Source organism: Vicia villosa, unplaced genomic scaffold (genome assembly GCF_029867415.1).
Source record: "Vicia villosa cultivar HV-30 ecotype Madison, WI unplaced genomic scaffold, Vvil1.0 ctg.003444F_1_1, whole genome shotgun sequence".
Classification (NCBI taxonomy): Eukaryota; Viridiplantae; Streptophyta; class Magnoliopsida; order Fabales; family Fabaceae; genus Vicia; species Vicia villosa.
In genome coordinates, this window is record NW_026706206.1 from 169,368 (window position 1) to 194,657 (window position 25,290).

General features: G+C 33.9%; 1 non-coding gene and 1 pseudogene across 1 annotated transcript; one reads left to right on the forward strand and one right to left on the reverse strand.

The window, feature by feature from the left end:
* Window positions 1–1,175: 1,175 nt before the first annotated feature.
* Window positions 1,176–22,387, forward strand: LOC131640991 (pentatricopeptide repeat-containing protein At4g16470-like; annotated as a pseudogene).
* A 677-nt stretch (window positions 22,388–23,064) lies between these two features.
* On the reverse strand, window positions 23,065–23,138 carry TRNAT-AGU (transfer RNA threonine (anticodon AGU)). The gene has a single exon. It is a non-coding gene; the product is annotated as a tRNA-Thr (tRNA).
* Between the last annotated feature and the right edge of the window lie 2,152 nt (window positions 23,139–25,290).

Here is a 25,290-nt window from a genome sequence, read left to right on the forward strand (position 1 = left end):
AACTTCTACACAATAATTAATGTGTCAGTCAACTGCACACATGACTGTACATAAATGCTGGCGTGTTTAACAAAAAAAAGTTGCGACGTGAAATACACGCCACAACAAAAAAATTTGAAAATTTCAAATTCCCCCCTTTGAATTTCCCCCCTTTGTCAGACTACTTTATCTGCTTTTAATTTTTTTTATTTTATTTAAAGGTTGCGACGTGTTTTTCATTTCGCAACTTTTTTTTAAAAATATTATTTAAAGACACCCCATGTGCCAGCGTTGGTTTTAGTTTTTTTAATATAAAAAACTTTTAGTGACGTGATTATCACGTCGCAACTCACTTTTCTGAGCCACGTGAAAATCACGTCGCAACATTTGGTGGCTATATCACACTTTTCTTGTAGTGATTGTAATGAGCTGACAATTTCCTACGATTAATTTAAAATAAGACAGAAGGTTATCTTGGGAGGATGTCATGTTATAAGTAGCTCTAGTGTCCATATACCAAGACTAATTAGGTTGAGCAAGATTGAGGGTGTGAATAACATTTTTAATGTCAATTAGGCTAGGTGCATTCACATTGAGAGAAATTTGTGGATTTGGCCCAAGTATTCCTTCTTATTGAAAAGCACTGATGGGCTTATTTCAATTGTAACAAGGGCAAGGATAAGGTGGGATGTTCCAATGATCCCACTACTGCTAGTCTTGTTGTTGTACACATCCTCCGCCTCCAAAGCGGTTGGGACTAGTCCAGCCACCCTTTTTGAAGTTTGGATCTTTGTTGTTGACGATGTCTTTCTTTCCTCTGTCGTGATAGCCATTAGATGGTAAAAGCCGATTTTTATGGTTGTTTGCAGGATATAGTTGAGGAGGTGTAATAGAAATTAATGTTGTGGTGTTGGCCATGAATTTCGTAGAGGAAGAGTCGAATTCATGTGTTTCCTTTTGAAGCATCATGGATTCTTCAAGTTTCAACCTAGATTTTGCAGGTTCAAATATTGGAAAATGATCGTGTTGTTGAATGTAAGTCATGAACCCGACATAAGCGTCAGTGCCCATAAAGCATTTTCAATACCAAACAAGTATTTGAGACGGTTGCAATAAACTTTAGTGGATGGAAAATCCTTCTAGTTGGTATTATTAAACGAATTTACAAGTTCAACAACCCTTGATTGTTTGTTATCATGGAAAAGTTGCGATGCAGTTACAACAATATTTGGCTTATTCGTCTATCACAAGTTTTGGTGGAAAGAGGTATATCTATGTAGCTATAGATGATTTTTCTGGATATACTTGAATGAACTTTGTAACATCCCGATTTTATTAGTATTTTTATTAATTATATTAGTAATTATATTATTTGGTGTTTTTAATAATTATTTATTTATTTAGTTATTATGTGATATAATAATTATTTGAATATTTGATTATGTATGTAATTGTGCTATTTAGGTTAATTAAGTTATTAGAGAGATATAACTAATTGGGCCTAAGTGTTATAATTATGATGCTAGAAAGATTGTGGGTTAAGCCTAATTAAGAAAAGAGGGATAGTAAGAGAGTTAGGGTTTTAGAGAATTGTTTCATAACTTTCGTTTGGGAAAAGAGGAGAAAGAGAGAGGAATAGAAGAAAGAAGAGAAAGAAGAGAAAGAGAATAGGGAAGTAGATTCTTAAAGAGGATGGACTAGAGATTCAAGGTAATGGTGTGAATCTAAGTTATTATAAGTAGATATAATTGGGTAATGTTTTTTGGGTTAGTGATTTCATGAATTAGGATTTGGGGATTTTACTATTTCATGAGTTGGAATGGGTATTTGTATGTGTATGTTCTTAACCTCTTTATGTCATAACTTCTATGTTAAGTTTTATGAATCCATGGAATTTTGTATGAAATGATTATGTTCTATGTTTCTATGTTGATATGCCATGATAGAGTTATGATTAGAATCTCTCAATTTCATGATTGTAAGTTTGGGTTTCTATCTTTTGAATTTATGGGTTTCACTCAAATTGATGAATTTATGATGTTGAATGAGAGGAATTGATAATGAGAGTTGTGTTGAATTGAGTGCTATTATAAGTGTATAAATTGACCCATAAATGTGATTGGATTGTTGGGAAAATGGGGGATTTTGAATATTGAAAGTGGGTGTTCGTAGTAGCAAGAAAATGGAGTTTTTGGGGTTCTGGTACAGGGGAACCCAGTTCCCATATAAAAAAATACAGTTTTCGACAGACAGAGGGTCTGGGAACTCGGTTCCCAGATTGGGGAACTGTTGAAGCAGATATAGCGGCAAGCAACAAAAGATTTAGAAATATTACTCCGAGATTTATCGTGTCCATAGAGATGGAGAGATGCCATTCAATAGTTTATATAGTTTCAAGCTTGGGTTTGAATAAACGAAAAGTAAACAAAGATATATACAGGAAAAAATAAACATATTCTTAAAAGAGAAATAACTTATTAGGCATGCAAATATACTCACTCGTCTCAAACTTAAACTTATCGACCAGTTATACTCAACCTACAATACTCTTCTATGTTATCACGTATCTCTCACATAAGTGTCCATCTCTGGAGCACATACGAGATCAACTCACAACTAAGGTTATCTCTAACGTAAAGTCACGAGAACATCCATATTCTCGCATCGGCGATCTCTCGCGCGCCGCTCAAACACGAAAGCATTAAGTAAAGATACAAACAGTGAATGTTAGCTCTAAATCTATCTCTAGAGTTCAAAAACTAACAGATAATCATCCTAGATAAAGATTCAAGAAGTTTATGTCTAAAGCAACCCAAATCCCCAGCACAGAGCAAAAATCCAGGATAACAATCATCACAGATTTGTAAAGCAAGTTTTATATAACACCATGGACGATAAATATACATAAGATTCGAGTAAATATACACAAAAAACCCAACACAAAATAAATACACAAAGAAGAGAAGAGATAAACCAAACATCTCGCGGGTTGTCAGCTCCGATTGATGAGAAATCCACCTCCGATTATCCAAGAGCATGACCCAGTGTTGTTTTCTAAGGTAATCCCACTCTAAGAATGAAATTGATGGAGTTGGGACCAAAACTTTCCCAAAACCATAACCTAAATGTGTCAAATGAAAGAAATATAAAAGCAATTATGTGCAGGTTCGCTAAGCGGGTTGGGCTCGTTAAGCGAGCTACCCAACGTGAAAAAAATATCTACAACAGTAAAGTCAAGCTTGCTTAGCGAGCTTGCTCCACTAAGCGAGGTCAAAAAAATATCCAGCTGAAATCTTCTTCCATAAGCGCGCTTGAGCTTCGCGTAGCGGGTTGTTCTGCATAATTTTGCTTATTTTGCTCCAAAACTGCGTAATCGAACTCGTGCCTTCGACAATTTTTTCCTCGAGGCTCCAATATGCATAAATACCTATAAAACAAAGGAAATACTATCAAACGGTACATAAAACAAATGAAAACTCAAGTATGCACATATATACACAAAAGTTGGGATTGTATTATAAAACATGTACTTGAGTGTAGTAGCTTGTGAATGTTACCCTTCCTCTTAAGTGTATGTTTTCTATTTCCCATTATTATGTTTATCTATAATAATTTGAATTCTCACCCTTTTGTTTGAATGTTATCCTTTGTTGGTAACGTGCAGGTTCAGATACGTAGTAGCTTGTTCGTGGTTTAGCCGAAGAGCTTCCGAGTTTGTTGTTTGATTAGGTAGCGAGTCATATGCTCTGATCATGTAACACTTGGGGGGTTTCTTTAGACTTATGCTTATGTTTGGATATTTCTATTTTCTATGTTTTGTTGGATATTTTGGATGTATTTGTTTGATATCTTGGATACGTTGTTTAAAGGCTATGTAGCCTAGATTGTGAATTTCAAGTAACATGGTTGTTGGTGTTACTTTGGAATTGGTAGATGAATATAGTATGGGATATATTTATTGAATTTATGTGATATCAAATCCTGTTGTTTTCCGCTAGCGTTTATGCATAATGTATGAAAGCATGGGATTTTCAAATTGTGTTACAATATGATTAGTGCATATTATGAATGCTGGATATTTGTTTTAGGTTTTCATATTAATGAAAATAACATGTGACACTCTTTTTATTTTATGCATGTTAATACTCTATGAATTGTATGTTATATTTGGATTTTAGAAAAGGGGTGTTACAAACTTTCTTAGAGAAAGTTAGATGCTTTTGAAGTCTTCAAAGATCTGTGTCAAAGCATTCAAGAGGAGAATAATAATGTGATTGTCAAGGTTAGAAGGGACCATGACAAGGAGTTTGAAAATGCAAAACTCTTATAATTTTGTGATTCTAAAGGTATTGATTATTAATTCTCTTGTTCCATCACTTCTCAACAAGGTAGAGTTGTTCAGCAAAAGACTAGAGCTATTCATGAATCAACTAGAGTCATGCTTCATACTAAACAATTGCCATTGAAGTTTTGGGCTGAAGCTATGAATATTTCATGCTACATTCATAATAGGATCACTGTGAGAGGAGGTACTTCAACTACTCTCTATGAGTTATGGATAGGAAGGAAGCCTTGAGTCAAATATTTTCATACCTTTGGAAGTAAATTCTACGTATTAAGTGACAAAGATCAAAAGGGTAAGAAGGATCCCATAAGTGATGAAGGGATATTTATAAGTTATTCTCTAAACAGAAGATCTCTGAGGCATAATGAATATATACAAATTGTTATTGATAAGGGATGGAACAAAGGATCTCTGTAAGATAGAAGGGCTGATGACATTAACAAGGAGTGCCGAAGGGTCTTTGACATGGACAAGAAGTGGAAGACCACCTGAAGATGATCAAGTTTATGTGTTTCCAATGATATTTTGTGCTTCTATTTGTGTTTATTGCTTGTGTGCAATGTGAGTGTCCATATGTGTTTGCATTTACTCTTTTTTGTCACTTTTTGGCTAAAAAGATGGAGTAAAGTGTTAGTGTATTTTGCTTATCCAAATGTTTTGTCACATGTCTTTACATGTTGATTAGCATGCTGATAGGACTGTGTTACTACTAAAGGGAGAGTAGTTATTGTGGCTGCTTAATGTATGCAACTATTTAGGGGGAGCATGATTGTATGTCATGTGTGTTTGTGTTTCTGCTGCTGCGGCTACTGATGGAGGATTTGTGTGCATGATGTGACATCTTTCCTGATGTGGAGAATCCTGATGCGAGGCCAATTTTTATTTTGTTGAATGTGTCTCTGATGTATATGAACTTGGGTAGTTCATGGTTTAGATTTTCTGGTGATTTGGGTTTTTCCTTTGAGGGGGAGTATTGGTTTTGTGTGACAGGGAGAGTAATGGACATGTCTAATTGTTCAAGCTCTTGTGGTGTGTTGGAGCTCTGTTAATGTGATGCCAGACCACATGTCTGAACATCTGACTTCTAGAGAGCTTTGAAGAAGAGGTCTCTCTGTAACTATATTGTATTTCTGGTACATTCTTATGTTTACAGTTTGTACAAAGTTTACATATTCTCTTGTAGCTTGTGTTGTGATTTTATTCCTATCTCCAGGATTTATTGTGCTTTCGTTATTTTAGCCAAAATTTATTCCTATACCAGAAGCTGAATGTAGCCTCCAACTGGAGGACCAGGCAGTTGACGGGATCTTCCACACTCCTGACGGTACGTTTTCTTTTAATTATTTCACATTTATTAATGGTTCATATTTATTTTTAACATATTATCGTATTTGTGTCTCAGGGCTGGATCTTCTCCCACTTCCCCCGCATCCACGACTTTGCCATTGATCCTGCGTACACTGACGCCTTGCCCAGGGCCGCCCGATACATTCTCCAAAGGGGGAACAACGCAATGCTACCATATCGCGTGTACCTCGACCGCACAACTCAAGATGACATCCGTTGGACACCGTTCATCGACTACCATTTTGTTGTCTCGTTCGACCGTATCGCTTTATACTCTGGCTGGTTGGAAAGCGGGCACAATACCATGGTAAGGTATCTGCTTGAGTGCTGCATGAGGCAGTTTGGACGTGTGCAGCTGATACCAAGGTCACCGTTTGAGGCTGCTCCCAACACAGTTACCCGAGTGGAGCTCACTGCTATATTTGAGGACTGGGCGCATCATTTGGTCCCTGAGGAGTATCGGCGTATGTAGGCCACCCAGGAGTGGCATTGTATGGATGGGTACGTGACATGGTTTTATCGGGTGTCACATGTTCTGCTGACACCCGACGCACCCGGAGCTCCTAGGCCAGCACACGAGGAGATCTTGGAGAACCAGCAGGCCGATATGCCAGCCGATAGAGATGCTTGGGCGGGACGCATTGGACCGAGGTATCATTGCACACGGCGGTCCAGAGGCAGTTGCCATCGTGGAGAGGATGGTCGGTGATGCGGGCGGTGCGGCGGCATATACGAGGCAGAGGAGGTCCCAGGGAGTTAGGGTTAGGCATACTCAGTAGCGGGCTGTCGTTTATTTTTTGTTGACTTTATTATATCCGGGTTGTATTTCTTGATATTTACGTACACTATTAGTTGTATATATAATATTAGTATTTTACTCCAATATGGGTGTTATATTTTGTTTATATCAAGCATTGTTTACTGCAAGCGTTATCGTTTAATTTAAAATACGGGACTAAACATTGTTTAGAAAACAAAAAAAGAAAGATAATTTTTGCATATTTCAGAGATGCATATCCGAAAACACCCAAAAATGTGAAAATGGTGTTTTCGGAGATGCATCTCCGAAAACACCCCCATTTGATGTTTTCGGAAATGCATCTCCGAATTCTGGGAAAATTTGGGGAATTTTTTTTCATAGATGCATCTCCGAAGCAAGTGTATTTTAGGGTTTTCGGTAGGGGTTCTCCCCATAGAGGGGTCTACAAAGAAATTGTCTTAATTAATGGCATAACAATGGTACAATATATGTATAAGTAAATAAAAAAATTTGAGGCCCTAGACAAAGGCCTCACTTGCCTAGCCTATGGGTCGGCCCTGATGATAGGTCACTGTATCTCTTTATGGGATGGATGTTGCATAGGTTACACTTTGGCTAATAAATAATGATAATATATTTCAAATTATGAAGAAAAAAAAGGCTTAAATGTACTTTTGGTCCTTGTAAGTTAGCGAGTTTTTTATTTCCGTTCCTGTAAAAAAAAATTTTGAGTCTCTATATCTTACATTTTGCTTGAGGTTTAGTCCTTAAAGCCAAAATCCGCAAGAAAATCTACAGGTTTCCTGCGGATCTTCCTGTGAATTTTCCTACGGGTTTTGATTTTAGGGACTAAAACGAACGCGAAAGTGAAATATAGACTTAAACCAAAAAAATTACTTACAGGGACGAAAATCAAAAACTCGCTAACTTACATGGACCAAAAGTGCATTTAAGAAAAAAAAACTTTATTTTCTATACTTCAGACTCATGATGAAACAACTAGGTGAGTCTAAAAGTAATACGTAAAGTGGTATTGAATATTGATGTTGCAATGGTGACGTCACTGAATTGATCTTATAAAACATTGACTTGATTACAATATATAGGTATATAGCTAGTAATTTGTGTGTGTAGATTAAGGGTGTTTAAAATTAAATTGGCCCAATAGAAAACTGCAAAATTGAACCAAATTAAACCGAAACCGCAAAAAAATCGCATTTGGTTCGGATGTATCTGGGTCATTTTTTAACAAACCGTACGGTTCAGTTCAGTTTGCAGTTTGTATTTTACAAACCAAACCAAACCAAACCAAACCAAACCAAACCGAACCAAATCGCATTATATTACAACCTCCAAACTTCACTTAACCTATATCCAACCCAAACTCAAACCTATTATGCCTTAGTCTTACGATTACAGATGATTTTCTCTTCGTCTCCCTTAAGATTTCTATTTAAGTTTTCTTAAATCTCTCCTAGCGGTATTGCACATTTTTCTCATCTTCTTTTCCAAGTACATATCACCCATTCTTTTCTAGTCTTTCATCTCTTAAGTTCTTTCTTTTTCATCTGATTATTTTTATTCTACTGTTCTTTCTTCCAATTACGTTTTTAATGTTCTTGTTCTTATCTAATCTCCATTCTCTTCTACTCTTTCTTTTTCATCTTCTCTAATCTTTCATTTCCTCTTTTTTTAAGTTCATTATAATATTTTTGATATTGTTTTATGCTACTATTTTATGTTTTTTAATCCACTTTTATCTAATCTTATTTTTGTATATTAAATAGAAAGTTGTTATCCAAATATAATGAATTTTGTAGTTATTTGACAACGCATAAATGATGAAATACAAAGTTATGTTCTCATCTATATGTGTATGTATGGCTCAATAAATTTCTGTAAAAAAATCGAACCAACCCAAACCGCATTAGTTTTTGATTTGGTTATGTTTTTTTCTTCTAAAAGCCAAGTGAACCAAACCGAACCACAAACTTTTTTCTCTTACGGTTCAAATGATTTTTTTATGTCAAAACCGCACCACGAACACCCCTAATATAAATAGCTGCATAGTTATTAAAAAAATATCCGATATGATAAATACACGCATTCGTGAGATTCGCGTGACAGAACTCCCACAATATTGCTCTTTTAATTTTGCTAAAAAAATTGTGTTAATATAAATCGGATATCTTTATGCACAACCGTAAATGCAAACACTCGATATAGAGATATAGAGATATTGTATGAATGTTGGTAAGGTAAAAGAAAAAACTTATTTCTATCATGTATTATTTTTTCCCTTTTTAATGCTTTAGCCGTTGTGTTCTTCCCAAATAAAAAACTACCAATTTGGTAAATTGGTTCCACAAAAGATTGACAGATATAAAGGATAGTAAACTAGTGGCATGAAAGACAAGTAATCCTTTTGGGTGAGGAGGGTGAGAAAGGTTGGTTCTAAATGGTGATTGGTGACCAATGAAAGATGCAATGTATATGGATAGTTGTTAAAATCTTAATTCAGCAAAAAAAAGTTGTTATAATCTTAACCTACACCCTTCATTACAGAAAGTGACAAAGAGGTTCCTTTCAAGTCTCATGTGTGTGTTTTTTGTGAGTGAGGTTTGGAATTTATTGGTTTCTTTTTCAGATTTTCCAGCTATATATAGAATTTTTTGTATAATTTGAAATTCTCACGTGCTAGGTAATAATGTCTTTGATTCCAAAGTTTGGGATAAGATAGGTGCTTAATCTATGTGTGAATGTTAATATAATATATCCAAATTAAATAGTGATTAAAATTATAGTTAGAGGTGTATTAATTAATAGGATAAATGATTGGAAACAGCCATAAGACAACTATGATGACAATGTCTTCCATTATCTTATTATGTAGAAGTTGAAGATAACATTGTGCATTGATTATTTAACAAATAAAAAAAAAACCTAATAGAAGAGTTTAATTAAATATCACAATGTCTAAAAATATTTGAATGAGACAATACAAATATTTTTCAATTTAGTTAGAAATTTTGACTTTAAGTTCAACTCTGAAAATCACCGATTTTTATTATTTTGTTTATAACCTTTTTAGTATTAAAAAAGAAGACATATAACCGGGTAGTTACGTGTTCAAAAACTTCAACGCGTTCTAATATTCGAAATCAAACTGATTTATGCTAGCTAAAATGTCAACTTCGCATTTTAAACTAACAAAAATTATGTCTTATTGTAGAATTTAAATAAAATAAAATTTAGTGAATAAATTATATATAACATTTGAATAAAGGTAATTTACATAAAATTTATAAAAAAAGATCATAGTATTTTGTTAGAAACTCCGAGAAAGACAAAAACAACAATGATTAAATGATAAGATAGAAATCACATATTCACCAGACACGCAGGGATGTCAATTTGATTCATATCTAATCGATATCTAATCGATACCCGCAAAAAATACCCCCTATTGATAGGATAAAAACACACAAAATAAGTATGTATACGGGCACAAGTAATTACTGGAGATACTTCGAGGGGGTCAACGAGGGAGCATATTAATTTGGGACACACTTTGTGAGAGACACACCACATGTCCACCTAAAACCTTAAGGTGATAAATGTGTGGGTTCTCTCACTTATAAAGTGTTCATTCTTCTCTTTTCTAACCAATGTGGGACTTCTTTCTCACACTTGATTCTCAACACTCCCCTCAAGTGTGAGTCTATACAGTGCTCCCCCTCATGTGAAAAGTCTCTCTTCCATATTCACTTGTATCCGTTGACTTTCTTCAACTACAAGTAAGTTGGTCCCTTTCTCAAACCAATGACTTATGATACCACTATTGGAGGTACTTCGAGGGGGTCAACGAGGGAGCATATTAATCTAGGACACACTTTGTGAGAGACACACCACTTGTCCATCTAAAATCTTAAGGTGATAGGTGTGTGGATTCTCTCACTTATAAAGTGTTCATTCTTCTCTTTTCTAACCAATGTGAGACTTTTTCCTCACACTTGATTCTCAACAGTAATTACCCATTAAAATAAGCGGATATGAGTGCGGACACAAGTATCTTACTATCCACCCCGTCCCATACCCGCACTACATATTTATATAATATCATTTATATTATTATATAAAAATATATGTTTATCTATTTTTAAAAAATATATCGCTAGTAAACTATTACATGTTCTAATAAAAGTGTTTATTTATTTCTCAACTCAACAATAACATCCACAATTTATTTTTAATATTGTTGAAAAACTTAAAATTATATGATATTTTGTAATTAATCGATTTTATTTTACTACAAACGCGGGTAAATGGGTACGGGTATGAGTATTAAGGTACACATAGGGTACATATACATGTATGAATATTGGTGCTCATGCGGGTATGGGCTCGGGTACGGGGATTTTTTTAAACTACGGGTATGAGGACGGGTACTATAGTACCCTGCCTAAACCCTGCCCACTGTTATCCCTAACACTTTAAGTTACTAGATGTATGAATCATGGTTTTTATAAATTGAAGAAAACTCAATCATAGTCGATGCTTGATTTAACAATTCACGTTTGAACTCAACAATCTCATATACAAATTTGAGTCTCTCACATTTTATAACATGATCCAACAAGAGTTCAATTCCCACTTTTCCATTAAGTTGAATCAAAACTTTAATACCAATTGATAGAGAGTTTGGGTTAGGACCACAATCTAAACATCTCGATATTAGGTATATGGACAATCTCTCTTATAAATATATCATTTTCCGTATTTATAGTATTTATAGTTGATGTGCGGTTAATCAATTAGAAGCTTAAAAAATATCAAAATTCTAATTTCAAAAAGGAAATCTTACAACAACTATGTATCTTAATCAATTATAGGTATCATTAAACGATTAAGAAGTCTTTTTCCTTGATCTAATTTATTAGATAAGGTCCCTAATCGATTAGGCAATGTACAAAAGCTTCCTAAATGATTAGGAAAATGCTTGGTCAATCCGGCAAGCACGTTGATGGTTCCTTTATAGAATTGAAGGTATTTTTTAGCAAAAGAGATAGGTTTTAAACTATTTCTATGTGTGTGTATATTTTGCCTTGGTCGTTTAAGAATTACTCTTATATATTTACAATGCATCACTCACAAACTAACCAAACGAGCTTTTACACTTCTCCTCTTTCACAATATTTGAAGCTTCAAAATCCCTTACTTGATTCATCATTGATTCAACAATTTATATGGGACTTGACTTATTTTGACTAATGATATTTGATAAATCTTCTCGATAGATATCATCATCAAATATTGTTTGACCAAAGATAATTAAGGACTTCAACGAGCGATGCATGACATTAGGCGTTGATATCTTGAACTTACAAACAAAACATCTTAATTTTGATAGAACATATTTGAACCTCACTTCTTCTTGACTAATGAATACTTCTCATCATAGTGTTGTCATCATTAAAATCACCATGAACATCTCACGATTGTTGATAGTTGTACCTGCAAGCAAATATATCTATATTACCCTCCTTTTTGATGATCACAACACATGTCTTATGAAGGCGAAAACAGGAAATTAAGAGACAAAAAAAACTAAGGACTACTCAATATCCTCATCATCATCACTAAGTAGCCTATATGGCAATGCCATCTTGGGATCAATGAGCTTCTGCGTGAGATAGTCAATTTTTCTACTTGTGCGCTTCTGCTCTCTGATGAGGGTGTGAAAGAGTTCTTAAATAGAAGTTGTATGAGAGATATCATAATCAAAATCCTCCAGAGTTGAGGGACCTTATTGTTCTGGTGCCTGTTTATTTTGTGTAGCTTTTCTTGCATTTGGGTGGCTTTTGTACCACTACTCCATCGACAATGGGCACTTGCGTATGCCCTAATGCATGTCTTCATATCCTAGTTGAGTTATTAACGAATTCCTCTTCTTCTAAGCCGAAGCCAACATATACCAAGATTTTTGTAATCAAAACACCATATGGAAGCAAAAAAATCTCCTTTCTACGACATTCCAAAATGTATTACAAGTTTGCCCGATTTGTTTCAACTTGCTTTTTTAGCACCCAAATTAAAGCCAAATTAGTCTTAGAAAAATGCCTGATATTGTCCTTCCCTGGGATAAGGATATGTATTGCCACATAATGAATTAAACAAATGTCTAGGCGTAGGAAACCCACACTAAAAGGATCAAAAACTCCATTATCTAGACCTGATAGGAAGGAAAGAGTAACTTAAATAGAATTATACTCATCACATACTTATAAATATTTTGGATTGTACACAGAGCTAAGGCATGGAAGATCAAAGATTTCGATGAATTCTTCTAGAGCCAAGGAGATGGGATGCTTATGAACTTATGAACCTCGAAGCAGAAAAATCTATGTTAAACTTGTTCTCATGTTCTTGTGTTGAAAAATCATTTTAAAAATATGTCGGAACAATGGAGTTTCCCGATGATCTTACTTTTTTTTTTGTGCCATTTAGTGATGATGAATGATAACACTCAATAAGTACTTACAAAAACATTTGCAAGAATGTAAGAACATAAAGAATGCTAAAAAGAAGAGAATATGAGACAAGATGAAAGGCAAGGAGGACATAATACCTTTTTATAGGCTCACTTTAATTGATTAAAGTGCCTTTAATCAATTAAGGCAACAAATGCCATTAATTATGATTGAATAATTAATGACGACACACTTGTCTAAGTTTTTTTATCAACTATTACCTTAGGGTTAATTAATTATAAGGTGCAAATTTTGAATTTTGAAAGTGCTTAGTTGATTACATCTTTAGGGTTAATCAATTAAATGATGATTTCCAACATTTTTTGGTTCGTTTGGGCCTTTGATGGCTTTTAGATTGGGTTCCATCTTCTTTTTGCACCTCATTTATTATCAATTTTGCACCTCTTTCTTAATTATTTTGGCTTAACATCCTTTGCTTAAAATCAAATTCTCAAACACTTTTGAGATCTCCCCATTAAAGAGAGTGACATTACACCGTCAATTTTGCATCTCTCTTAATTGCTTGATGCGAGAGTTGGTTCACACATCTTAAATAGTGATAACTTTGACAAAGGCCTTTTACCCAAAAAATTTAAGAGTTCCACAACCATCCAGATAAACAAAACCATATTCTGGTGGAACCTTCAAACTCATGCTTTGCACAAATTTAGCCCTTAAAGATGCAAAGCATTCATATAAAACAAAGGAATTTTACACTAACCCAATGAGAAATTTGATGCTAGGATAATCTAAAAGCCAAACATAGATTTTACACCAAGTTGAGCTCAGGAACCAAATATAATTTTCGGTGACTAAACTCAATGACCAAATGAGAGCTTTTAACGGTTTGAGCTCACAAATCAAATAGAGATTTTGCCTTGTTAATCCTACAAACCAAACAGAGCTTTTAATTGGTATAGGTTAAAAACAAAACAACAACTTCCTTTAAAGATATTATATAAGAGACAATCCCTCGTGGGTAACTCATAAAAATTCCAACAACAACCAAATAAGTAAGCCTCGTAGATTTTCAGTCTTAAAGCACTAAGACAATTTCATGAAAAATAAAGAAATAAAATGGAGAGAGTAGAAAATGAGAAAGTACTATAGAAATATGTTTTCTAGTGTATTTTAAAATGAGTAGAAACCCTATATTTATAGGAGAAAATTACTCCCTCTGGTCCCATTTATAAGAAAAGATTCTCTTTTTAGATACATTGAATAAATAATGTATCTGGATTGTCCAGATACATTATTTATTCAATGTATCTAAAAAGAGAATCTTTTCTTATAAATGGGACCGGAGGTAGTATTGCTCAAAAAAGAAAAAATTCATGCACCTTTTAATGATTTAATTAATTAAGGCATAAGGTTAATTGATTAGAATCTTAAAAAAACGACAACCCTAATTATAAAAATGAAACCCTACAACGCTATGCATCTTAATTAATTAGGAGTATTCTTAGTTGATTAAGAAGTTTTTTCCATTGCTCTAATCAATTGGATAAGGTCCATAATTAACTAGGCAATGTATAAACGTTTTCTAGATGATTAGGAACACTCTTGTTCAATTCCACTAGTACTTTGATGATTCCTTTATAGGTTTTAAGGATTTTTTTATAATAATAGAGAGGTTTAAAACAATTCTTATATGCGTGCGTGTTTTGCCTTAGCAAATTAAGAATGACTCTTATATCTTTACAATACACTAATCACCCAGACCCGAACCCGACGGGCTTTCACACTTTCTATCTTTCACAATTTCAAGATCCCTTGTTTGATTCACAGTTGATTCAACACTTCATCTGAGACTTGACTTATTCTGACTGATGATACTTGATAAAGCTTCTTGATAGATACTATTATCAGAGTTTGCTTGCCCAGAGATTGTCAGGGACTCTACCGATTTCGCTTAACTTTAGGTGTTGATATCTTGACGTTACAAATAAAACTCTTGATTTTGATAGATAATATTTGATCCTTAATTAATCTTAACTGATGAATACTTATCATCATAATGTTATCATCATCAAAACCATTGTGAACATCTAATGATTGCAAATATTTGTACTTGCAAGCAAATAGATTCACACACACTTCATTGTTTAAATTGGTAATACATTATCTAAAATAATGTATAAGAAAAATTTCAAAGCAAAATTATATAATCAAACTATTTTTAAACTACAAAAAATACATTTCTAATTGATACAATGAGATTCCTATTTTATGAAATATTCCTTTGTCCATGTATGTCTTGTCGGGCCCTATAAATTTTATAAATACTCTACTTGAGTTATAAAATATGAGACATATTTTTGATGTTTAAATTATAGAATATGAATGCATCATATATACCATTCAACCACCTTTCTTTCTCTCACTTCTTCGTTTTCATTTTTGAGTTATTGAAAAAAAAATTAAAAACCCTTCAAATTTGAAACCCACCATATGATAGTGGAAACATGTGTTTGCAGGTATAATCAAGAAGTGATCCAAGATGATAAAGCTCACGGATAATAAGACTCGAGAAGAAAATTCTTAGTATTGATGATAACTTGGTTTTGATGATGACAACACTTGACTTTGTGATAATAACAAACCGCTAAAGTCAGCTTAAGTGGTCAAAGACACAAGGTTAGTGATCAAACCATTTCTCCTAAGCAAGCTAAAGAATTAGGATTTATGATTACCAATAATATCTTTACTCTCTGATGATGGTTAAAGACATCTCAAGCCACATCCAATAGAAGATTCAAGGAACTTGAAGTGCTTATATGATTGGTATATCTGGCAAAGAAACTTGGAAGCTTTAGAGTGTGAATGAGAGGAAGTGTGAAAGTTCCCCTAATCGTGACTGTCTGAGTGATAAGTGTACTGTAAGGACACAAGGATGTTTCTAGAAATAATCTGGATAAATTAAACGCACTAAAAATATTTTTGAAGCCTCTCTTTTTTATTAAAATCACCAAAAATATTTTTGGAGCCTAGCAAATTGACTAGGAAAGTGTTCAATTGATTGAAAGACTTTTTATAACTATCTAATCAGTTAGATACTTGTCCTAATCGATTAGATAAGGGGAATTTGATTCTAAAATTGATTATGATGGAGTCTTAATGAATGGTAACAATTCTCTATCGAAATCTTCTAATTTGGGCAACAATAATTGATTATTGCAAGAACCTAATCGATTAGCTAATCGAGTGGATCATTTATTTGGTCCATGGACTGTTTTCAAAAAATACACAATTTATTTTCCTATAAATAGAGAGGCTATCTACCATTTAAAAACATCCAGAAAACGTGAAACACCTCACTTTTCCTTTCTCTTACTCTCTCTAAATCATTTATTCTTTTTCACATATTTAAGCCATAACGCTTTGAGAGTGTTATTGAGTTTAACCGGGTAATTTGTTTTGGGTGAGGGCTTTGCAAATTTACCAAGAGTAATTTTTCTCTTGTCTAAATCATTCTTCCTTAGGAAGTAATTTTTTGGGAGCTAAATCAATGTAAATGTTCTTTTGAGGATTAGTATAAGTCTCCGTTTTGGTTTGTGAGCTCCATCATTGAAGAAAAACTCTCTTTTGGGTTCATGAAGATAAACTAGAGAAAAATCTTCAAGATGTATAAAAGCTAAGTAGGTTTGAGATCAACCTTGATTTTGTTCAGAGGATAGCCAAATTAAAACTCCACATTGGTTCGAGATCATCATGTGCAAGATTTTAGTTTGAATTAGAGACTAATCGCTCAAAGCTCTGTTCATTGTTTGGCGTGAAGACTAACCGCTTCATTTTTTAGTTTGTTGTTGGGTTGGAACTTAGCCTGAAACTTCATTTTCTTATATAAGGGGGTTCACGGGCTTAACCTTTTAAAAGCTCTCAAACGTTATAAGATAGTTTCAAGATCAGTTATTTGGGAGAGAAGTAGGTCACTTTTATAAGACTGAACCTCTATAAATCTCTGGTGTTATCTTTCTTCCCTTAACTCTTTTATTTCTCTTTTGATTTGTTTACATAGAATTTTCGTTGCATCTTTTAGCGTTTTCGATAAAATGTTTTCAAAGTATAATTTTGAAAATGATTTTATTTTAAACTATCATTTTTAAATCTCCACAATTCACCCGCCTTTTGTGTATGAAATCACATGTTCAATAATAATGCCATTTTTCATCTAAACTTGGTCGAACTCATCGGATTTTAAAAGTTTTTAACTACAAAACAAAGGATGAGTTCACATTCGTAAAAAACATTAATTACATATCAGATTATAAACACATCCAGAATGATAAAGGCCGGGTTTGTTCAAAATCTTATAAACCGACGTGTTTATGTTAATTCAAATTATAGAACCAGAATGTGTAAAGTATGTTAATCACACGTTCAAATTATATAGGTCAAACTCGTTAAAACACGAATTAATGATATATGTGGTCTGAAACACACATATAATATATGTAGACTAGAAGGCACAACACGATGAACTCTTACCATTCAAAATACCTCTAACCCAATTGCAGTTTACTACAATAAAGGAAATCAAATTCGTGTAAAATCAATGTTGATTTTATACTGTAATTTGAAGGACCATTTATATCAAATGAATGATCGTCTCAACTACGATGTTACAAGAAGAGTGTTTAATGTTGAATATCACATCTATCAATTAACTCAAATGTACATGTTCGGTTCTAATACACACATCAAAACAACAATACTGTGTGAACCATGTTCTCTATTTGATCAATATCATTCTAAAAGACGGATCGAATTATATATTACCATGGTTAATATTACCATGGTTAATAATGTGTCAACAATATTAAAACTATTTCTTAACATATTTTAAAAAATTAAAACATAATAATATTATGGGAATTAAAAAATATACTAGTAACCAAAATTTTCCCTCCAAGCAAAAAAAATAAAATGTTAGTATAAAAGAAGCTGAAATAAATAAATAAAATTGCCAAATGTATAGTCCCAAATATTGTGGATAGTTGCAAAACCCTTCTTCAACGTAAACCCCTCTTCCTCCCTTCCCTTCCTGCATCTTCAACCCATTTCTACAATGAAATCAATTCTAAATCCAAAATTCTCATCTTTATCTTCCAATATCCCCAAACTCTCATCTTTCTCTCTCTTCTCACGCCCTTTCACCTCCTCTTTAAGCAACAACCAATCTCGATTCTCCAACCCCCTTCGCCTGAACCCTACAACAACAACATCACCCTTCATTGTTTCATCCACTAACTCCATTTCCAAATCTCAAAATCGAACCTTGCAAACCTCAGCATCTACTTCCGGTGATATCCATGTCATTGTGGGCCCCATGTTCGCCGGAAAAACATCCTCTCTTATCAGCCGCATGCAGTCGGAGTCTGCCAATGGAAGGTCAAGCACTCTCCTTAAAACATTTGTTTTTATTTTGTTTTGTTTTACTTTGAATAATTGATTTTTTAACAGTTATAGTAGAGTAATTTGTGCAAGTTATAATTTTTAAGCAGTGTAAGGTCCTGTTTGGATAAACAACTTAATTAAGCACTTGTAGTATAAGTGTTTATGTATAAGCTATTTTTATAACAGAAGATAAAATAAAGTCAAACCCTTTTCACAAGCTAAACTCAAGAGCTTATCAAAATAAGCATAAAGCTTATGGACATGTCATAAGTTGGTTTCAGAAACTCTCTTTATAAGTAGTTTCACATTTGGTTATGTTAATAGATAAGTTCAAATAAATTAATCCTAACATGTCTTAAAACTAAAAGCAGTGATGTCCCAAATCATTGTGCTTTTTGTAGATTTAATTATGAATGGAATTAAAGTTTTGCTTTGGAGTGCTATTGATTGTTGTAAAGTTGCAAAAATCACTGGTGAGATATTCTCAGCTTTCAGGTCAAGTCTTTCAGAAAATACTCCGAATTTGGATAAGGTTTTGCAAGGTCTGTGTGTATCTGGAAGGTTGGCAGAGGCAATTAGGCTCTTGTATCGGACTAGGTTGCCGGTGCATCCGAGAACCTATTCTTTGATGCTCCAGGAATGTATATTCTGGAAAGATTATAGAAGGGGCAGAAGAATTCATGTGCATATGATTGTAGTTGGATATGTTCCCAATGAATATTTGAAGACCAAATTGTTGATATTGTATGCCAAATCAGGTTGTCTGGAAACTGCAAAGTTTCTATTTAATAACTTGGTGGAGAAGGATTTGTTTGCGTGGAATGCAATTATTGCTGGCTATGTTCAAAAGGGTCTTGAAGAAGATGGGTTGGAAAGTTTTTATTGGATGAGACAGGCTGGTTTGAGACCTGATCAGTATACCTTTGCATCGGTTTTCAGAGCCTGTGCAACTTTGGCGTTGTTAGAACCCGGGAGGCAAGTGCATGGTGTAATGTTGAAGTGTCAAATTGGGGACAATGTTGTAGTCAACAGTGCTTTAATAGACATGTATTTTAAATGCAGTTGTATCTGTGATGGACGACTGTTGTTTGATAAATGTTTGAGTAGAAATACCATTACTTGGACTACTTTGATATCTGGGTATGGCAAGCACGGACGGGTTGCGGATGTTTTAAATTCTTATCATAGAATGATAAACGAGTCTTTTAGACCAAATAATGTTACTTTTCTTGCAGTTTTGGTTGCTTGTAGCCATGGGGGTTTGATTGATGAAGGCCATAAATATTTTCAATCGATGATAAGAGACTATGGAATAGTGCCTCAGGCTAAACATTATGCAGCAATGGTTGACCTTTTAGGCCGTTCTGGGAAGTTACAAGAGGCTTATGAATTCATTCTGAAATCACCTTGTAAAGAGCACTCTGTGATATGGGGTACCTTGCTTGGGGCTTGTAAGATTCACGGTGACTTAGACTTGTTGAAAATTGCATCTAAGAAATATTTTGAATTTGAACGTGCAAATGCAGGAAAGTATGTTGTCTTAGCAAATGCTTATGCTTTGTCTGGTTTGTGGGATGATGTTGAGGATGTTAGGGATTCTTTAAGGGAATCAGGGATGACAAAGGAGCCTGGTTATAGTAGGATAGAGGTGCAAAAGGAGGTCTGTTTCTTCTTTAAAGCCGATAAATCTCACCAACAAGCTGATGAGATTTATCAAGTAATTAGAGAGATTACCTCTATATTAAAGGATGCAGGCTATATTCCTGGTTTAAGTAGAAATTGATAAATGCAGCAGAAAAAAAGTGACATAAATTTCTGCCGCTTAAAATTTTGGTTGAGAGAATTTGCAATGTCCTTGATGAGTTATACATGATTGTTTCTTTAGGGATTCAAACATGTTCTTGTTTGCAAGGAAAGCTGCTGAATTGTAGATTTTGGATTTGGAACTTTACACATGGAACATTACGCTGTACTAGTATAGTATGTACATTCTTCAGCTACTTGGGAATTGTGTTCCTTTAATGCTACCCAATATTTCGCTATTTGGGTAAGCCATACACACTTAGCACGTTTCTGCATTTGGCAAGCTATTGGGTCATTGGATGATAGCTGACTGGTATTTTTCTCTTCCAAGGAAAGGGACCAGTGTAGAGAGTTTATGAAAAGATTTAGAGTGAGTATACAAGCCAGTTAATTTCAATTACTTTAATTTATTCACGTTTGAAGGAAATTCTTGGGAGTCCTTTATGTTTTTGGGATATCATCCATTGTGAAATTTTTTTCTCCTGAAATTTTTTATTTTTAAATTAATTTTATTGTGTGATAAGTTGTAGGATCGGTAGGTTAAATGACAAATCAATTTCATAGATTCAAATATGCCTGCATGTCAGTGCTTGTTGAGTTTCTAGATGGTGTTTTATTTTCTTTTCTGAGTTTGTGTTTCGTTATCTTTTCTGTTTGTAAGGGAAAATTGATTTAATGTCTACGTAAATGACTCTAACTGTTCAAAATTATTTATAATTTATAGTTCATTAGAAATAATTTACTTACTTTTGTACTTTCTTAACATCTAAAATTCATTTGATTTTGAAATATTGGATGATAATACTCAGAATGATTTCAATATCTATGTGGATGTATCTATATGGATACAATGCTTGTGTTGGATGTATAGGAATTTTCCCTAACTGTGGTTTAAGGTAAGCTGTGAGCTGGTTTGGCAATAGCCTTATCTTATAGGTATATGATTTACATTTCGTGTTTCTTTGATGCAGAAATGTAGCAATAATAAAATCAAGCAAGGACACAAGATATGGATTAGATTCAATTGTTACGCATGATGGTGCAAAATTGCCATGTTGGGCACTATCAGACTTATCATCATTCAAGCAGAAGTTTGGAGTTGATGCTTATGAGCAGGTATCATAGTTTGAAGTTTTGTAATATCTGTTTAACTACCTACATGATTGGTTTGTGTAATACACGGCTATTGATTAATTTACTCTTCCTCCCTTCCCCTTCCATGCCTCACTAGTTTGCTGCCTTTTTTTTGTTTGATTCTCACAACTGATAGATGATGACAGCTGGACGTGATTGGCATTGATGAAGCTCAATTCTTTGACGATCTTTACGATTTCTGCCGTGAAGCTGCTGATCATGATGGAAAAACTGTAATAGTTGCAGGACTTGATGGTAACTTCTTGAGGTATTGTTACATATAATTTGATGTTTTAAGATATTCCTTTGTTTTGGGAGGGCAACATCCCAATGTTTTTTGTTATGTCGCGATAAATTCTCAGTTTAATTGTCTGAGTTATATCAAGCTTTAAACTTGCAAGTTGAGCCATTATCCAAGTCTGTTTTCAAGTTACGTCTATACATAGCAAAATTTGAGCTAATCGCTATAGTTCCGCGATATGCTATTTCTGCATTTACCTCATGACCTGCTGGTATTTCTACATTTACTGACAGGAGGAGCTTTGGTTCGGTCCTTGATATAATCCCTCTTGCCGATACTATAACTAAGTTAACAGCTCGATGTGAAATATGTGGGAAGAATGCTTTGTTCACCCTGAGGAAGACACAAGATACTCAGGTTGAGTTGATTGGCGGAGTTGATGTCTACATGCCTGTGTGTCGGCAGCACTACGTCAACGGACAGGTAGCCGTCGAAACGGCTCGAAATGTTGTGGAATCTAACAAGGTTGAATGTGGCTCCCATACATAAATGCACCTTTCTTAGCAGCTTCTTGTAACTTGGTGTGGCAAATCCTACTAATGATTAGGAAATATATAGATTAGAATCATTTTTCAATTGATCATGTCAATGTAGTTTTGATGTTTTATTGTTTTAGAATGAAAGCATTGATCTATCTATGCTGTTAGATTGTGAGGTTGGTGCAACTTTTAGAAATCTGGGTTTGTCAATCTGAATGTACTAATTATGTATGTAATTTATATAGGTTATGTATGTGAAACATGGCATGAACATTTTCATATAGTTTAATGGTGTTTATCAATGCCTTGCAAGATTGGTCTGAATACTGACTGAAGGGAATTTTTTTTTTTTACAAGTGTAGATTTGCATTTGAACTCAGTCTGAATACCAGCGTTGCATAGGTACCCGTACTCAGTACCCGATACGGGTACTGGTACGGGGTACGTCTTTTTTAGAAAAACTAAGGTACGGGTACGTTAGTATAATGCTTTAAAAATACAATTATAAAAATAACTAAACAATTATATTATTTAAATATCGACAAAATAATAAAATTAAAAAATAGTTTGCTTAAATAAATCACACTTAAAAGTATTAATAAATCATAAAATCTTGGTTGCAAATCAATATTTTCTTCTCCAATAAATGCAGCTTCTAGTTCAGGTTCATCGAAAGAAAGAGTAGCAACTTCAAGAATACCAGCTCCATCAAATAGATTCAATTCATCTCTACCAATATCCCACATTTTTGTTACTCCTTCATTATAAATCTTACTATTTCTTAAAAGAAGACGAAGATTTGTATGAACAAAAACTAAAAAAATTTGGGTACGTGTACCGGTTGGTGTACCAAAGAAAAAAAAAAAAAAATTTTGGTACGGCTTCGGTGCGTACCATACGCGTACCGGTACTTTACCTAAAACGGAGTACCCGTGCTTCACAGCTGAATACTGATCCAAAGGAAAAAGAAAAATTAAAAAGTGTTAACTTGCTTTCATTGAGAGTTGAACTCAAGACCTCCCGCTTACTAAACGGGTGCTCTAACCAACTGAGCTATGAAAGCTAGTTGCTATTCATCTGGGCTATGAAAGCTAGTTGCTATTCATCTGGGCATAAGGATATAGTCCGTTGGGAAAAATATATCACCTGTATCCATTTAAAATTTAAACTATATGAGTAAATGGATCAGTGTTTTTGAATTTATATGGAAAGATAAATGATTTTTTTTACTCGAAACTGAAGAACGAGCTTTTAAACATGTCATTTACACTTTATTGTAATTTCTATTACATAGGAAATAACTAGGTAAGTGGACAAACACAGTAAAACAACTTGTAATTAGTAAATTCACTAGTAATTAGTAGTTCCTCTCACTAATGAAAGTAATTCAGCTATTAGAATAATAAAGTTTAAATGAATGAACATTCACCGATTGACGTTAGGCAATGGTGGAAGAAATGGTTGTTTTGCATTTAAATAACATTTAGGACATTGTTACTTTATCTCTAGACAAAACTATGGTGGAATGTCGATGGATTTATAAAGCAAAAGTTGGACCAGATGGTCAGATTGATCGTTTCAACATTTGGTAGCCAAATGATACACACATATATTTGGTCTTGATTTTCTCATGTGATCAAGATCAGTTTAGTCTACCTCTTTCTTGCAATGACTGCCATTCATCATTAGTCATTTCATCAGCTGGACATTAAAAATGTCTTTTTACACAAAGAATTGGAGGAGGAAGTTTATATGGATCAACATCCAGGTTTTACCGTTCCTGGAAATTCTAGACTTGTTTGTCGACTTTGTCATTCTCTTTATGGGATGAAATAGTCCCCACATGTTTAGTTTGGTTTCTCCAGCTCTGCCTTGATATAATTTGGTATGACTAGATGTGAAACAAATCACTTTGTTTTCTTCCTTCATAGGTCGGCGCATCTTTCTTGTGGTATATGTTGATGATATTGTCATCACTAGAGACGATACATAGGGTATCCAGTGTCTCAAAACTCATATTTTTAAAAAATTTCAGAAAAAAACTTAGGTCCACTCATTTACTATTTAGGCATTGAAATATTCAAGCATTGCAATCAACCAATGCAAGTATACATTATACATCTTTAGTAAAACTGATACGCTTGATTGTTGTCCTATTGATACTCATGGATCCTGATGTCAAGTTTTTTCTGGGCCAAGGGAGCTATTGACAGACATGGGAAGATATTGATGGCTTGTGGGCAGACTCAACTATCTTACAGTCACTAGATCATATATTACATTTGCTATGAATATTGTGAGCCAATTTCTGAACGGTCCTTGTGATAGTCATTAGGATGCAATCATTCAAATTCTTAGATACTTAAATAATGCACAAGTAAAAGGACTATTATATGGAAATAAGGGTGATGCTAAATAATTTGTTATTCATATGTAAACTAGGTCAGATCAACATCAGATAGAAGATCAACGTCTGGATATTGTGTTTTTATTGGAGGTAATTGTTACCTCATATTTTCACACAACCTGGATGAGAGGTTTTAAGACGAATTCCAATGGTGACAAATTAACTTAAGTTATACTCTAGTCGAAATTGGTCATATTTTCCTAAAAGACTTTTGTGTTTGAGTTGCATATGATCGAAACATGCATTGGAAAGTCAGTCGAAGTATAAATCTCATTGCCAGGTCGATGCAAAGATAAAATGTTCGAATTGTGGGACTTAGGGAAATTTAGAAGCTTTTAGTTGATGTTACCACTGCAAATATTAATATTATCGAAGAAATGGGAAATGGATAAGATCAGACAGTTACTAGGGACACGTGGAAGTTTATTGGAGATGAAGGACACATGGAAATGAAAATGTCTTGGACATTGCTTAGTCGACCAATGGTGACGATTAGTTTAGAACTAGTATATAAGTAGTTAGTTTTTGTAGGATTAGAGGTCTACAATTTTACACAAATTCTATATACTCAAAGTATCCAAGTTATAGCAAGAAACGAAGGATTTGAATCAATGTATGCATTTGAGTTCCATTTATGAATTCAATTTTTTTTTTTTTTTGCATTTATTACATTCAATCTTTTCTTTTAATTTCGACATTCATTGTCAAATATATTTCAAATTTATGATTTTTACACAATTCGTCCTGGGATCTTTTTGAGTTTAATCCCTTAAGTAAAATCAAACTTGTCTCTATTTACCAAAATTTT